At 44.1% G+C, this 16551-nt stretch overlaps 1 protein-coding gene across 13 annotated transcripts in view; it reads right to left on the bottom strand.

Annotated features, from left to right (window-relative positions):
• Positions 1-2174, bottom strand: part of ZZZ3 (zinc finger ZZ-type containing 3) — a 135836-nt gene extending 133662 nt beyond the window's left edge. For 7 of the 13 annotated variants that reach the window (XR_014807918.1, XM_005653415.4, XM_013996150.3 and 4 more), the window contains exon 1: positions 2032-2174. The gene's annotated coding sequence lies outside the window, so the exon portion shown is untranslated. Of the gene's footprint in view, positions 1-1349; positions 1422-2031 lie in introns of those variants that run through there. The other 6 variants (XR_014807919.1, XM_021096454.2, XM_021096458.2 and 3 more) reach the window with 1 other exon arrangement.
• Positions 2175-16551: the final 14377 nt, after the last annotated feature.

Genomic DNA, 16551 nt, shown 5'->3' with positions numbered 1-16551 from the left:
AGCTCTAGGGCAAACATCACTATCACTCAAAACTACACCATCAAAAACCTGACCAAAAAAATTTTTTTAAAAGCATGTAATGTACGCATGAGTCAAAAAACAGGTACATTATCACTAAATAAACACAGAATTGAGTAGAAAATTTTTTACTGATTGCTAATGTTGTGATAGTGTATCTTAACACAACACCCCTCCATTTCCTCCCCTTCCATACATGGAAAAACAAATGCATGGAAAATATCTGGAATAATACACAGCTTACAGCTAAGAGTAGTTACAGAGATTTAAGACTGAGGAAGGCAACTCGATGGAATGATTCAGGAAGCATTTCATCCTATATTCTTCTTCGCACTAAGTGCAGGGACAACTAACACGTTTGTAGTTTATAAAATAAAAAAAAAAAACCCATGAATGGATTACTTAATTATCAAATTAGTCTTGTAATTAACTTAGCAAAGTTTATATATAACTAAATATATCCAAATACTGCTCAAGAATACCAAAAAAAGTACAGAATAAATTCATTTTGATAAAACACTGGGGAAATGGAGAAAAAGTAATCTGTCAAATTCATTTAAGGAGAAATTGAACTCTACTTTGACATCAAAGTTTACGAAAAGAAGTTTGCTTTTAAATGGCTTAAAACATCCCATTACCTTAAATATGCAATCTAAAACATTCATCCTTGAACAACAAAGATGGCAACCGCATAACAGTACTTATCAAAATCTTATCGATAATTATGAGTTAACAGGCACGTACAAAAAATTAAAGAACGGTTTTATTCCGACGTCAGGTATTGTCATAGATATAAAGGATCCCTACAAATACTACCACAAGTTATCGTAAATACAAAGTAAATTAGAGTGAGGGAGAAGTTATCAAATGATCAAATAAATGTTTAGGAGTAAATGATGCCCAGAGAGAAGAAATGGAACGCGCTCTATCTTAGGCGTCAGAGAAGAGCCAGTGGAGAAAGGTACTGCGGCAGAAACAAGCGACAGAATGTTAACAGGTCTGGAATTCTTTAGAAAATGGCAACAAGGGGAAAAACTGACAAGATCGTCTGAAAGTAAGAGGAACGGTATCCAATGGAATCGTCACGTCTGTGCGAGCACTGCTCCAAACTTCCAGTGAGACGGGGGAGGAACGATCACTGAGCGGGGGAGAAGGAGCCCCGGCTGAGGGATGCATTCGCTTCTGCAGGTGGCGGAGCGCCCGCAGGGGGGTGGGGAGAATAGTGTCGCCTCAAATGGGTCAATATATTCCCTTCAGGACTAGAGGAAGCTGACACAGCATGTCTCCCGGCACCAAGAGGCACGTGCCCCGGCCCCTCCCTATCAACTTGCCTTGTAGAAAGAGTTGCGAGTCTCAAGCCCCCCGGAACCCAGGGCTCCGCCATCCAGGACAACTGCTCTGCCAACAAGGTCCCGCGAGAATCGGGAGATCTCGCGATACAAGCCCACAAGCATCTCGCGAGTTTGCGGCAGAACCAACATGGCGGTACAGAGAAACTAGTATTTCGGCATATAAAAAGTATTTCGTTAACGAAGAGAAGAATGAGTGTGACACAGAAAAAACAGAAAGTCTTTTCTGTCTTATATTTCTCTTCATAACCCCCTAGTAGAGATGAAAAGCGGCAAACAACCCTAAAACCTCAGACGACCACGATTACACTACAACAAACACAGCAGCCCTCTGCCTCAGCCAACCTCCCCAATATGTCACGTGGAGGCAGAGTCTCTGCGTGCCGGTCACGTGGACCGCTACTAAGCGAGCGCGCGCCCGTCGTCCGCCCCAGAGACTTCCCCGCCCCCCTTTTGCCCGCGCACACGTGCGCGCGCACCCCCGCCCCACGTGGGGGCTTCGCCGTCGCCGCCGCAGCCGCCGCCGCCGCTACCTCCAGCCCACCCCCTCCCTGCACTCGGTTCCAAATCCGGGTCCCAGAATCGGTTGTCCGGTGGTTCCCTCCTGCTCCGTTCTCCCTCCCCCATCTCTAGCCGCCACCACGTGCCCCGAGCGCCTGCTCACCTTTCGCGTGGGGCCAGGCACCTCGGGCCACTCGGGGAGGCGCCGCCGTCGTGGCTGCTCTCCGCCCCCGCCACGGCACTGGCTTGGGTGGCCGCCGCCGCAGGAAGCTCGACAGCGGCGCCGGGGCGCTTCCAGGTGGGTCCCCGCCTCCCGCTCCTGCTACTTCCCGCAGCACCAGCGGCTCCTTCCGGTCCCCTCCTTTCTCCTCCTCGCTGGGACAGGCGGGCGGTGGCGGCTGCTGGCGCGCTCACTACACCGCCTGCTGGTAACCGCAGCCGGTGCAGCGCCAGCGGGCCGGGTGGGCCGGGGGTGGCCGAGTTTCGCCCCCGCGGTTCGCCCGCGCCCCTCGGCAAAGGTTGGTCTAATGAGGGCAGGACACATTCCATCCCTTGCCTGTAGTCAGGGTACTACCGTTGGAGGAAAGTCTTCCCGGTAGCCCGGCCGTTGGTCCTCTTCATCCTGCCCTTTGTGGCCTCTTGAGAGATTTGTACACTCTCCCTCCCTTAGCAGTGTGGTCTCAGGTAGGAAAATATCTGTATGTACATGGAATATGCTCCTGCCTTCCTCCAGCCGCATAGAACCCTCGCACGCCTCTCTGGTTTTCTAGCTGTTCCTACAACACGCAGGCTCGATCCACTTCAGGACTTTGCGTTTGCTATAGCCTACGCTAGAACACTTCCTCCAGATTTTTTTTTTTCTTTTCTTTTCTTTTTAGGGCCGCACCCGGGGCATATGGAGGTTCCCAGGCTAGGGGCCAAATCGGAGCTGCAACTGCCAGCCTACACCTCAGCTCACGGCAACTGCTGGATCCTTAACCCACTGACTGAGGCCAGGAATCAAACTCAAGACCTCATGGATCCTTGTCGGGTTGCTTATGCTGAGCCACGTGGTAGATGTTCCACAAGTATTTCAGTTCCCTTCTCAAAGGTGGACATCTGAAACTTCACAGACCAGCTCTATCCAAAAGAGCACACTTGCACCATCGCTCTTACTGTCTTTACTTGCTTATATGACAGTTATCACTTACAGACATTTGTCCACCCTTTACCACCAAGAATGTGAGATCCTTAAAGGTAAGGAAGGACTTTTGCTCTTGCTGTATCCACAGACCTGTGTCTGGCACAAAGTTTGTTTTTTGTTTTTTTGTTTTTTTTGTCTTTGCCTTTTCTAGGGCCACTCCCGTGGCATATGGAGATTCCCGGGCTAGGGGTCCAATCGTAAGCTGTAGCCACCGGCCTACGCCACAGCCACAGCAACGCAGGATCCGAGCCGCGTCTGCAACCTACACTGCAGCTCGGGGCAACGCCGGATCTTTCACCCACTGAGCAAGGGCAGGGACCGAACCCGCGACCTCATGGTTCCTAATCAGATTCGTTACCCACTGAGCCACAACGGGAACTCCTGGCACAGTGTTTAATACTCTTATTAAATCATATCAAGGAACTATAGTGAGCATGCAAGAAAATAAAGGCCCACACTGATAGAGATAAGTCCTTTCTTTTTCTTTTCTTTTTGCTTTTTAGGGCTTCACCTTCAGTATATGGAAATTGTCAGGCTAGGGGCCACAGTCACAGCAATGCAGATCCAGAAGTGCATCTGCAACCTACACCATTCCTTAACCCACTGAGCGGGATTAGGGATTGAACTTAAGTTGTCATGGTTACTAGTGAGGTTCCTTACAGGCTGAGCCACAATAGGAACTTCTAAAAGCCACTTTAACTGGAACTCTTCTGCAGTTATCCTGCACTGCTTGATTGCTCTCTTGTTTTCTTATCTTTGAAACTTTTTTTTTTAGGCAAGTGGATATGGGCCTCCTTTTCTTTTGCTAATGAAAATTGTTAAATGGTTGAAATGCCTTTTTGTACTTGTTTTAGTTGGGAGTTCAACTCAAAAGAACATGTTTGGAGATAAATTGTGGCAGGTATGTTCTTAAATTGGCACATCAACAAGTCTTTCTTTGTTGAATCAACTTAGTTCCAGGCCTTCTACTAGGACTAGAGACACAAAAATAAACAAAACAGGGTTTCCCTACCTTGCTGTATATGCTGTTAGAGCCAGGTTCTAATTTAAAATAACTGTAACGGAGTTCCCGTCGTGGCGCAGTGGTTAACGAATCCGATTAGGAACCATGAGGTCGCGGGTTCGGTCCCTGCCCTTGCTCAGTGGGTTAATGATCCGGCGTTGCCCCGAGCTGCGGTGTAGGTTGCAGACGCGGCTCGGATCCTGCGTTGCTGTGGCTTTGGCGTAGGCTGGTGGCTACAGCTCCGATTGGACCCCTAGCCTGGGAACCTCCATATGCCACGGGAGTGGCCCAAGAAAAGGCAAAAAGACAAAAAAATAAAATAAAATAAAATAAAATAACTGTAACAGCACTGGGAACTATAGTCACTTATGATGAAGCATGATAATGTGAGAAAAAAAAATGTATGTGTGATAGGGTCACCTTGCTGTATAGTAGAAAACTGACAGAACACTGTAAACCAGCTATAATGGAAACAAAATAAAAATCATTAAAACAACTGTAACAGCTCTCTTCTTGACTCCTATGTGCCATGCAATATGCTATGTACTAATCCTATACTTTATCCTATTTCAGGCTTCCAGTAATCCTGAGATAGAGACTCTTAGTGGTGAGCACTGAAATGTACTTCTAAGATCCATTCTGGCATTGCCTAATATCACACCCCTTCGAAAGGCGGCAAATCCAATGACTGATCAATACAGGAGCACTAATATCTATCTCGGGGAGTTCCCGTTGTGGCGCAGTGGTTAACAAATCCGACTAGGAACCATGAGGTTGCGGGTTCGATCCCTGCCCTTGCTCAGTGGGTCAAGGTTCTGGCGTTGCCATGAGCTGTGGTGTAGGTCGCAGACGCGGCTCGGATCCTGCGTTGCTGTGGCTCTGGCGTAGGCTGGCAGCTACAGCTCCGATTTGACCCCTAGCCCGGGAACCTCCATATGCCGCAGGAGCGGCCCAAGAAATGGCAAAAAAAAAAAAGACAAAAAAAAAAACTATCTCGGAATTTTTGGAAAGCCAGCCCTCTCATCTCAATTTGGTACCGTTCTGATGGATCATCCCATTTCCAGAATAACCTGCATCCCATTAGGATGGTATCAAAGTTCCACTTCTCTCTCTGCCCAGTACTTCCCTTCTCTCTCACAAGAGATGATCCAAAGAGCATACCCTAATAAATGCACACTAATCATGTAAGAGTCTGCCTTCTGGAGAACGCAACATGTGATACTATTCACATTTTTTTTTTTGATGAGAAAATAGGCTTAGATTAAGTAACTTACCCAAGTTTGAGCTACAGGAGTTCTGTATAGAGATATAAATAGGGTATTGTGGGAACAGAGTAGGACTTGGGAAAGTTTTGTTGTTGTTTTACCAGGGTTGGCATTTGAATTACAGCATGACTTTGCAAAGCAGAGAAAAAAGACCATTTTCAACGGAGGGAACTGCATGAATGAAAGTGTGTGGAAATGAGAGAGGGGAATTACAAGTAGCCCCAAGCAGCAGCGCTCAAGAGTCTTTGGAGCAAGCACTAAAGGGATGAAAGGAAAGGACCATTTCACTGACGCTAAAGAAGGGAGCCAGGAGTTCCCGTCATGGCGCAGCGGAAAGGGATCCAACTAGGAACCATGAGGTTTCAGGTTCGATCCCTGGCCTCACTCAGTGGGTTAAGGATCCGGGTTGCTGTGAGCTGTGGTGTAGGTTGAAGACGAGGCTCGGACCTGGCATTGCTGTGGCTGTGGTGTAGGCCGGCAGCTGTAGCTCTGATTAGACCCTTAGCCTGGGAACCTCCACATACCGCGAGTGCGGCCCTCAAAAGACCAAAAAAAAAAAGGATGCCAAAAGTAAGGGTAGATCCTAGCTGAGTAGAAAGGGATAAAATCCCCTCAGATCTTCAGTTATCCAAGAGAGGGAGAGAAGAGCTCTTTTGCTCGTGGAAAAAACAACCACTGCCAACTTCACCGGTGAAGGCTACTCCCTAATTGTGATATATCCATATATGACCTTGGTCCTTTTCATCTAGAATCACAGAATAGTGACAACGCAAGAGGCTTCAAGATCATCTAAAGGGATTGTGTAATATTTTCTCAAGCACTGGCATTCCTTTTACAACACAATCTTAGGCCAGAATCCAAACCCCCAAAAGATGGCGTGGAAGTGGGCAAGGACTGACCTCTCCCTCAGTCCCTTACCCTGACACACAAGGCACTGTCTCAGAACACACTTAGAAAACCATCAATGTAGTTCATTCATTCATTCTTTTAAGAAATATGCCAGGAGGAATTCCTTGATGGCTCAGCAAGTTAAGGACCCAGTATTGTCACTGCTGTGGCCCAAGTCACTGGTGTGGTGCAGGTTGAATTCCTTCCCAGAAACTTCCATATGCCACGGGGGAAGCCAAAAAAAAGGGAAAAAGAAAAAAAAAGGAATATGCCAGGAGCTGCACTAGAGGTTCTAGAGATAAAGTAGTCAACAAAGCAAGCACAGATCCTACTCTTCCAGAGCCTATAGTGTAGAGAGGGAGGCTAACATTTAGGAAGCAATCACGGGAGTTCCCGTCATGGCACAGTGGAAACAAATCTGACTAGGAACCATGAGGTTTCAGGTTTGATCCCTGGCCTCGCTCAGTGGGCTAAGGATCAGGCATTGCCGTGAGCTGTGGTGTAGGTCACAGATGTGGCTCGGACCCTGCATTACTGTGGGTGTGGCCGGAAGCTGTAGCTCCAATTAGACCCCTAGCCTGCGAACCTCTGTATGCCGCAGGTGTGGCCCAAAAAGAAAAAAAGAAAAGACCAAGAAGCAATCACATAAACACTGTACATAAATTAAAAATGATCAGAACCAGGAATGAAAATACAGGTCACTAGAGAATATGTTCACATGTCCAAAAGTATATGTTCTGAGGTCTTTTTTATAGTTAGAAGAAAAAGGAGTTCTGTGGTACAGAGGGTTAAGGATCTGGTGTTGTCACTGCAGCAGTTCAGATCACTGCTTTGGCATAAGTTCAGTTCCTGGCCTGGGAACTTCCACATGACAGGGGCAAGGCCAAAAAAAAAAGAAGAAGAAGAAGAAGAAGAAAAATAGAAGGAAAAGGGAGGACTTCATGAGGAAGTAACATGTAGGCTGAATGAGACCAGAAATATGACTATACAGGAGTTCCTGTTGCGGCTCAGTGGTAAATGAACCCAACTAGTATCCATGAGGACGTGGGTTTGATCACTGGCCTCGCTCGGTGGTTTAAGAATCCAGCATTGCCGTGAGCTGTGGTGTAGGTCACAGACACGGCTCCGATCTGGCGTTGCTATGCTGTAGGCCGGCAGCTGCAGTTCCAATTCAACCCCTAGCCTGGGAACCACCATATGCCATGGGTATGGCCCTGAAGAGACCAAAACAAAAAACAAACAAAAAAAAAAAAAAAAAGAAAAGAAATATAATGATGTATTTGGGAGTTAGGCATAGGACAAGGAAAATATTCTACAGAGAGAAGCGTGGATTCAAAGTTCCCCTCAAGATTGAGCTCACTAGTCCTTTCTTGTTTACTGCTACCACCACTACCAGCAGCAGCCTCAGAAAGAAGCCACTACTTTTCTGATGGACATATGTAAAATCCAATATGAACTAATACATCATAACTTCTTCCATTAAATCATAAGATATTATCCATGTCATTAAATAGCATTTAACCATTTTTCTATTTGGGGGCATTTAGGCTGTTCCATGTTCATGATTGGTTTAATGAATGCTCTTGTGTCCAAACATATGTCCAGATATTAGGGGGTTGAATCTCTACAATTTGGGTACCTGATTGAATCTGTAAGTTAAAAGAGTCTAGGATTCCAGGCTTGAGTGACCAGTGAGGTGGAGGTGTCAGTGATGACCATAGGAAATTCTTTTTTTTTTTCTTTTTACAGCTGCACCTGTGGCATATGAAGATTCACAGGCTGGGGGTCGAACCAGAGCTACAGTTGCCAGCCTACACCACAGCCACAGCAGTGCCAGATCCAAGCCACATTCTTTGATCTGTGCTTCTGCTCGCTGCAACACCAGATCCTTAACCCACTGAGTGAGGCCAGGGATCGAATCCGAATCCTCATGGATGCTAATCGGGTTCTTAACATCCTAAGCCACAAAGGGAACTCCAGGAAATTCTAAAGTGGGAGCAGGTTTGGGGAGGAAATGATATGACCAGTTAAAGTAGGCTGAATTTGAAGTAACTCACATATTTGAAAGACAGAGTCATCAACAGTAACTTATTAGGAGTTCTCTGGTGGCACAGTGGGTTAAGGACCAGCATTGTCACTGCAGTGGCAAGGGTCACTACTGTGGCAAGGGTTCAGTACCTGGCCTGGGAATAATGCCTTGGGCTCAGCCAAAAAACAAAACAAAACAAAAACAAAAAAAACAGAAACTTAGTAGACAAATTTACCAGCCATCTATTTGTGCTACACACTGTGTTAAGGAACAAGTAAACTGTGTTAAGTAAACAAGAGAAATCCTTTTTAGTGCTCCCTGTCTAGTGAGGAAGATGTTGTACACCAATACAAAGGCGTGTGTTTGGCATATTTTTTAAAAAATTATACCTTATTTATTTTTTTTTTCTTTTTAGGGCTGCACTTGTGGCATATGGAAGTTCCCAAGCTAAGGGTTGAATCAGAGCTGCCAGCCTACACCGTAGGCAGGGGCCAAGCCACATTTGCAACCTACGCTACACCCTGCAGGAACGCTGGATCCGTAAACCCTGAGCAAGGCCAGGGATGGAACCCGCATCTTCGCGGATACTAGTTGGGTTCTTAACCCGCTGAGCAAAACAGGAACTCCTACCTTCTTATTTCTAAAAACATGTAAGTGGCTTACAATGTATGAGGTAAAATAGAACAATGGGAATATTGAGGCAAGAGGAAAATGGAAGCAAGGAAAATAATACACAGAAGTACATGTCCTGGAGTTCCCATTGTGGCGCAGTGGTTAACGAATCCGACTAGGAACCATGAGGTGGCAGGTTCGATCCCTGCCCTTGCTCAGTGGGTTAAGGATCAGGCATTGCCCTGAGCTGTGGTGTAGGTTGCAGACGTAGCTCGGATCCCTTGTTGCTGTGGCTCTGGTGTAGGCCGGTGGCTACAGCTCTGATTAGACCCCTAGCCTGAGAATCTCCATATGCCGCAGGAGCAGCCCTAGAAAAGGCGAAAAGACAAAAAAAAAAAAAAAAAAAAGTACATGTCCTAAGGACTTGAACACTTGCTTTAAGCTTTCTGGCACATGTAACAAGGGAAAACGAGATCAGTTATGGTCAGCTCAATGCCCATAGGATAGTAACAAACTGGTTGCTCAAAGGAGCCATTACTATTTCCAGTACCAAAGATAAATTTCTTCCATGATTTCTCAAAACAACATCATGGAATATAGTGAAGTGTTCTCAACAGTACTTTTTTACCATCATTTACCATGTTGTTAGTAAATCCAACAACTGAGGAGTTCCCATCATGGTTCAGTAGTTACGAACCCAATGTTTCCATGAGGATGCGGGTTTGATCACTAGCCTCACTCCATGGGTTAAGGATCTGGCATTGCTGTGGCTGTGGGGTAGGGACGCAGCTACAGTTCTGATTAGACCCCTAGCCTGGGAACTGCCATATGCCGTGCGTGCAGCCCTTAAAAAAAAAAAAAAAAAAAAGACTCTTTCTCTATTACGACATCTCTTTATCCAGACTGAAGGCAGTTCTGTAAGCTGGGGCAAGGTAAATAGCACAGTCCAGGGAAGAAATTCTTACAGTCTTGTAGTATAAGGAAACATATGGAAATATCTTTATTATCTATATTCCATCCATATACGAACGAGTTACACGTTCTTCAGATGATCCTTCATTTCTTCATGATCTTCCATTCATTTAGATGATATAGTCCATAGATCATCGCCTCCTGGATCTCAGCTGACTCCAGGAGCTCCAAGTTAATACTGGTTTTTGTTTGTTTGTTTGTTTGTTTTTTGTCCTTTTGCCATTTCTTGGGCCGCTCCCGCGGCATATGGAGGTTCCCAGGCTAGGGGTCTAATTGGAGCTGTAGCCGCCGGCCTACACCAGAGCCACAGCAACGCGGGATCCCAGCCACATCTGCAACGTACACCACAGCTCAGGGCAACGCCGGATCCTTAACCCATTGAACAAGGCCAGGGATTGAACCCGCAACCTCATGGTTCCCAGTCAGATTTGTTAACCACTGAGCCACAACAGGAACTCCAATACTGGTTTTGACATGTATTACATCACAGATCCAGAACCCCTTTCCTTTTCCACAACCCATATACAACTGTAAGATTTTTAAAAAGTCGCTTAACTGAAATACTATAATTAGAAAATCACCATTTTGCAACCTATAATGAAATAATGGATTCAGGCAATAAGTATCAGTAGAAAACCCTCTTAGTTGAAAAGGTGATCCATAACTACGGTGAAAAAATTGAACTCTCACTACCTGAATCCCCTGATCAATTCTTGGATCATTAAAAATGGGATGACCAAATGTTGTGCGCCCCCCCTCCCCCCGCCCTGGCTTCACCAGGCTGATCAAACATAGTGGACAGTTATATTGGTAAATCCTGTGAGCAATGCCTCCTGATAGCCAAGCTCCCTGTAGTTCTCTCCCAAAGAAGACGGTAAAAATGACACTGTGCCAATTCCAGTCCCCACCCTTTAGAAGCCTGCAATGTTTTCTTTCACCCTCTTGGAACACAGCTGCCAGGTAGTAAGGAAGATCAGGCTATCCTACTATAGAGAGAAGGCACAGGGAGAGGCCCCAAAGGATGAGATCCTGTAGAGAGAGTTTTTTGGGTGTTTTGTTTAGTGTTTTGTTTTTGCTTTTTAGGGCTGCACTCAGGGCACATGGAGGTTCTCAGACTAGGAGTTGAATCACAGCTACAGCTGCCTGTCGATTCCACAGCCACAGCAACACAGGGTCCAAGCCTGGTCTGCAACCTACACCACAGCTCATGGCAACGCCAGATCCTTAACACACTGAGCGAGGCCAGGGATCAAACCAGCGTCCTCATGGATACTAGTCAGATTCCTTTCCACTGCACCACAACGGGAACTCCAGAAAGAGTTCTTAATGGGGATAAAGGTAGGTCCTCAGGAGTTCCCGTCATGGCTCAGTGGTTAACGAATCTGACTAGGAGCCATGAGGTTGTGGGTTTGATCCCTGGCAGGTTAAGGATCCAGCATTGCCGTGAGCTGGGGTGTAGGTTGCAGATGCGGCTTGGATCCCACGTTGCTGTGGCTCTGGGGTAGGCCGGCAGCTACACCTCCGTTCCTATGCTGCAGGAAGTGGCCCTAGAAAAGGCAAAAAGACAAAAAAAAATACAAAAAAAAAAAAAAAAAAAAAAGTAGGGCTTCAGCTCACAGTCAGCACCAAGACCCCAGATATGTTAGAAGCCTTCCTGTACTTTCCAAAACAACATATCTGCCAGCTTAATGCAGCCACATGACTGACTCCAGACAACACCACACAAAGAAGATCACTGAGACAACTCAGAGAATTGTGAAAAACAAATCATCATTTTAAGCCGTAAAGTTTTGAAGTTCTTTGTTACTACAAAAGACAGTCTTCATTCTGAGTAGCATCATGACTTCACTGTTGGAGAACTACATCAGTTGCTGTGTTCATGAACAGTCTCATACTACAGCGTCCCCAGGTCCTGTGGTAAAACTTTACTCAGGTGACAGAGAATTGAAGGAACTTAAACCCAGAGGGCTTGTCTGATAAATCTACTCCTGAGTAGTTGCTATCATAAATAATTATGCCTCCAGCATAAACCTCCCAGACTTCAGACAATACTACAAAGCTACAGCTGTCAAAACAGCATGGTACTGGCACAAATAAGGACATAAGAATCAACGAAACAGATAGCGAACCCAAAAATAAACCCACACATCTAAAATTCAATTTGACAGAGGAGGCAAGGCTATAAATGGAGATACAACAGTCTCTTCACAAGTGGTGTTGGTAAAGCTGAATAATTGCATGTAAAGCAATGAAACTAGAACACACCCTCACAAAAATAAACTCAATATGGCTTAAAGATTTAATAAAAGGGAGTTCCCATCATGGCTCAGTGGTAACAAACCCATCCAGTGGGTTAAGCATCTGGTGTTGCCACGAGCTGTGGTATAGGTCATAGATGTGGCTCAGATCCTGCACTGCTGTGGCTGTGAAATAGGCTGGCAGCTGCAGCTCCGATTCAGTCCCTAGCCTGGGAACTTCCATATGCAGGTGTGGCTGTAAAAAGCAAAAAAAAAAAAAAAAAAAAAAAAAAGATTTAATATAAGACATGACACCATGAAATTCCTAGAAAAGAACATAGGCAAAATAGGCAAAACATTCTCTAACATAAATTGTAGCAATGTTTCCTTAGATCAGTCCCAAAAGGCAATAGAAATAAAAGGAAAAATTAATAAAAGGGACTCCATTAAACATAAAAGCTTTTGCACAGCAAAGTAAACCATAAACAAAACAGCCTATGGACAGAGAGAAAATATTTGCAAACCATGTAACCAACAAGGGCTTAATTTCCAAAATATACAAACAGCTCATACAACTTAGTAACAACAAAAACCCAACTGAAAAAATGGGCAGAAGATCTAAATAGACATTTCTCCAAAGAAGACACAAATGGCCAAATGGCACATGAACAGATGCTCAACATTGTAATTATTAGAGAAATACAAATCAAAACCACAGTGAGGTATCACTTCACAATAGTCAGAATGGTCATCATTAAAAAGTCTACAAGTAAGAGGATTTCCTGTTGCAGATCAACAGTAATGAACCCAGCTAGTATCCACAAGGATGTGGGTAAGATCCCTGGCCTCACTCAGTGGGTTAAGGATCTGGTGTTGCCATGAGCTGTGGTGTAAGCTGGCAGCTGCAGCTCCGATTTGACCCCTAGCCTGGGAACTTCCATATGCCATGAGTGTGGCCCTAAATTGCAAAAAAAAAAGAAAGAAAGAAATGCTAGAGAGGGTGTGGAGAGAAGGGAACCCTCTTACACTGTTGGTGGGAATGTAAATTTATGCAGCTATTCTGGAGAACAGTATGAAGGGACTTTTCCATAAAAAAAATAAATAAATACAGAATTACTATATGATCCAGCAATCCCACTGTCTGGGTATATATCCAGAGAAAGCTCTAATTCAAAAATATACATGCACCCTAATGTTCATAGTAGCACTGTTTACAATAGCCAAGACATAGAAGCAACCTAAATGTTCATCAACAGGTGAATGAATAAAGACATGGTATATATATTCAATGGAACACTACACAGCCATAAAAAGAATGAAATAATGTCATTTGTAGCAATATGGATGGACCTAAAGATTTTCATACTAAGTGAAGTCAGAAAAAGACAAACATCATATGCTATCACTTATATGTGGAATCTAAAATAGGATACAAATGAACTTATTTACAAAACAGAAACAGACTTAAAGACATAGAAAACAAATATGATTACCAAGGGGGGCAGGGGGTGGGGGGATAAATCAGGAGATACAAACTACTATATATAAAATAGATGAACAATAAAATAAAATAAAATAAAATAGATGAACAAAAAGCTCTTACCATATAGCATAGGGAACTATATTCTGTATCTTGTAATAAACTATAAGAACATGAAATGAACATGAAAAATATGAATGGAAAATAATATGAATCACTTTACTGTAACCACAACATTGTAAATTAACTATAATTCAATACAAATAAATAAATGAATAAATAGAGCCTCTCTAATTTTGCCAAACACACACACTTCAAAAATGAATTATCAAAGTCACTGTCTACTTAATATTTAGAGCCATTTACAGGGATGGAAAGGTATCCTGGACTTTGTGCTATTGATGACATGTGAAAAGCACTGTAGGAGTATACATCTGGCATGTTATATGCACCCAAAATTGGAGCGAGAAAAGCTATGCATTTACTATGTACTCTGGTTTTTTGTTTTGTTTTGTTTTCTTTTTTTTCTTTTTAGGGCTGCACCCTTGGCAAATTGAAATTCCCAGGCCAGGGGCTGAATAGGAGCTGCAACTGCCGGCCTACACCACAGCTATAGCAATGTGGGATCCAAGCCGCGTCTGTGACCTACACCCCAACTCATGGCAATGCCGCATTCTTAACCCACTGAGCAAGACCAGGGATCAAATCCAAGTCCTCACAGATGCAAGTCAGATTCGTTTCTATTGTGCCACAACAGGAACTCCAATAGTTTGTATCTCTTAATCCGGTCCCTACATTGCTCCTGCCCCCTTCCCTTTACTCACTAGTAACCACCAGTTTGTGCTCCATATCTGTGTGTCTGCTTCTTTTTTGTTACATCCACTGACTTTTTTTTTTTCTTTTTTTTTTCCTTTTTGCCATTTCTTGGACCCCTCCCGTGGCATATGGAGGTTCCCAGGCTAGGGATTCAATTGGAGCTGTAGCCGCCGGCCTACACCAGAGCCACAGCAACACTGGCTCCTTAACCCACTGAGCAAGGCCAGGGATTGAACCCCAAACCTCATGATTCCTAGTTGGATTCGTTAACCACTGAGCCACGACGGGAACTCCCACTGACTTCTATTTTTAAAAATCCACCTATAAGTGATATCATACAGTATTTGTCTTTGACTTATTTTACTTAGCATAATACCTTCCAGGTCCATTCATGTTGCTGCAAATGCCAAAATTTCATTCATTTTTTTGAGGGGCGGGTTATTGGAAACTTTTACTTGTTAACAGGTTGGTTTTTCTAATTAATTAGTACATAGAGGTTTTGTAATGGCTAGCAATCTTTTATTTTTTAATGACTTATTATTTCCATTATCAAAATTTCTTTTTCTTTCTTTTTTTTTTTTTTTTTTTTTTTTTGCTTTTTAGGGCCAGATCTGCAGCACATGGAAGTTCGCAGGCTAGGGAACCAATCGGAGTTGTAGCCCCTGGCCTACACCACAGCCACAGCAACATGAGATCTGAGCTGTGTCTGCGACCTACATCACAACTGCTCATGGCAATGCCAAATCCTCAACCCACTGAGCAAGGCCAGGGATCAAACCTGCATCCTCATGGATGCTAGTTGGGATTCGTTTCCACTGAGCCACCAGGAACTCCCCAAAATTTCCTTCTTCATTGTGGCTGAGTGGTATTCCTTTGTGTATTTTATGCACCATATCTTTGTTATCCACCTGTTACCGAGCACTTAGGTTACACATGTCTTGATGGTTGTAAACAGTGCTGGATGAACACTGGAGTGCATGTATCTTTTCAAATTAGTGCTTTTGTATTTTTTTTTTTTTTTTGGAGAAACCTCCATGCTATTTTTTATAGTGGCTACATGGATTCACATTCCTACCAATAGTATAAGAGGGTTCGATCTCTTTTTTCTCTTTGCTTTTTAGGGCCACACCCAAAGCATACACAAGTTTCCAAGCTAGGGGTCGAATCAAGAGCCACAACCACATCAACTCGGGATCCAAGCCGTGACTGTAACCTACACCACAGGTCACAGCACTGCTGGATCCTTAACCCAGTGAGCGAGGCCAGGGATCGAACCCACATCCTCATGGATACCAATCGGGTTTGTTATCACTGAGCCACAAGGGGAGCTCCGAAGTTTCTCTTTTCTCCACATCCTCAACAATATTTGTTATCATGGTCTTTTTGGTGGATGGCCACTCTGACTGGTGTGAGGGGATACCTTGTGATTTGGGTTTGATTCACCAGTGATTAACACTGGCCACACTTGTACTCTTCCTTGCTTTCTCTCTCACATGTTTATTTCACACAGCATGACTTCAACCCTAAAAACTTTACCATGTACTTCCTATCAAGGTCATTCTCTCACAATACAGTAGTTATCCACACTCAAGAAACTTAATACTGATATAATACTATTATCTAATATAAACTCCCTAGTCAAATTTCCCTAACTGTCCCAATAGCACTCCTTATAAATTATTTCCTCCAATCCAAGATCCAATCAAGTTATCACACATTACATTTTGTTGTAATATTCTCTCAATCTTCATGTCTTTTTTTTCCATAACACTGTTTGAAGAAACCAGGAAAACTGCTTTGTATAATGCACTTTTTTTTTTTTTTAATGCCACGCCTGCGGCATACAGAAATTCCCAATCTAGGGGTTGAATTGGAGCTACTATAGTTGCCAGCCACAGCCACAGCCACAGCAGATCTGAGCTGCATCTGTGGCCTACACCACAGCTCATGGCAATGCCAGATCCTTTAACCCACTGAGAGGCCAGGGATTGAACCTACATCCTTATGGATCCTAGTTGAGTTCTTAACCTGCTGAGCCACAATGGGAACTCCTATAATGTGCCTTTTTAAAACAATTATCTTGATCTCCCCTCTTGCTCCATGATTTGATTCAGATTAAATATTTTTGGCAGCTTCCTTACTTACATAGATGTGTCCTTAAGATACACATTGAGACATGAAGAAAGAGAATAAGAGAA

The sequence above is a fragment of the Sus scrofa genome, chromosome 6 (assembly GCF_054392235.1).
Source record: "Sus scrofa isolate SSC_HxYL_T2T_F1_AM1 chromosome 6, Sscrofa_HxYL_maternal_Yorkshire_Landrace_v2.0, whole genome shotgun sequence".
NCBI lineage: Eukaryota > Metazoa > Chordata > Mammalia > Artiodactyla > Suidae > Sus > Sus scrofa.
The sequence above is the reverse complement of the archived record's forward strand: the minus strand, read 5'-3'. Positions and strand labels throughout refer to the sequence as shown.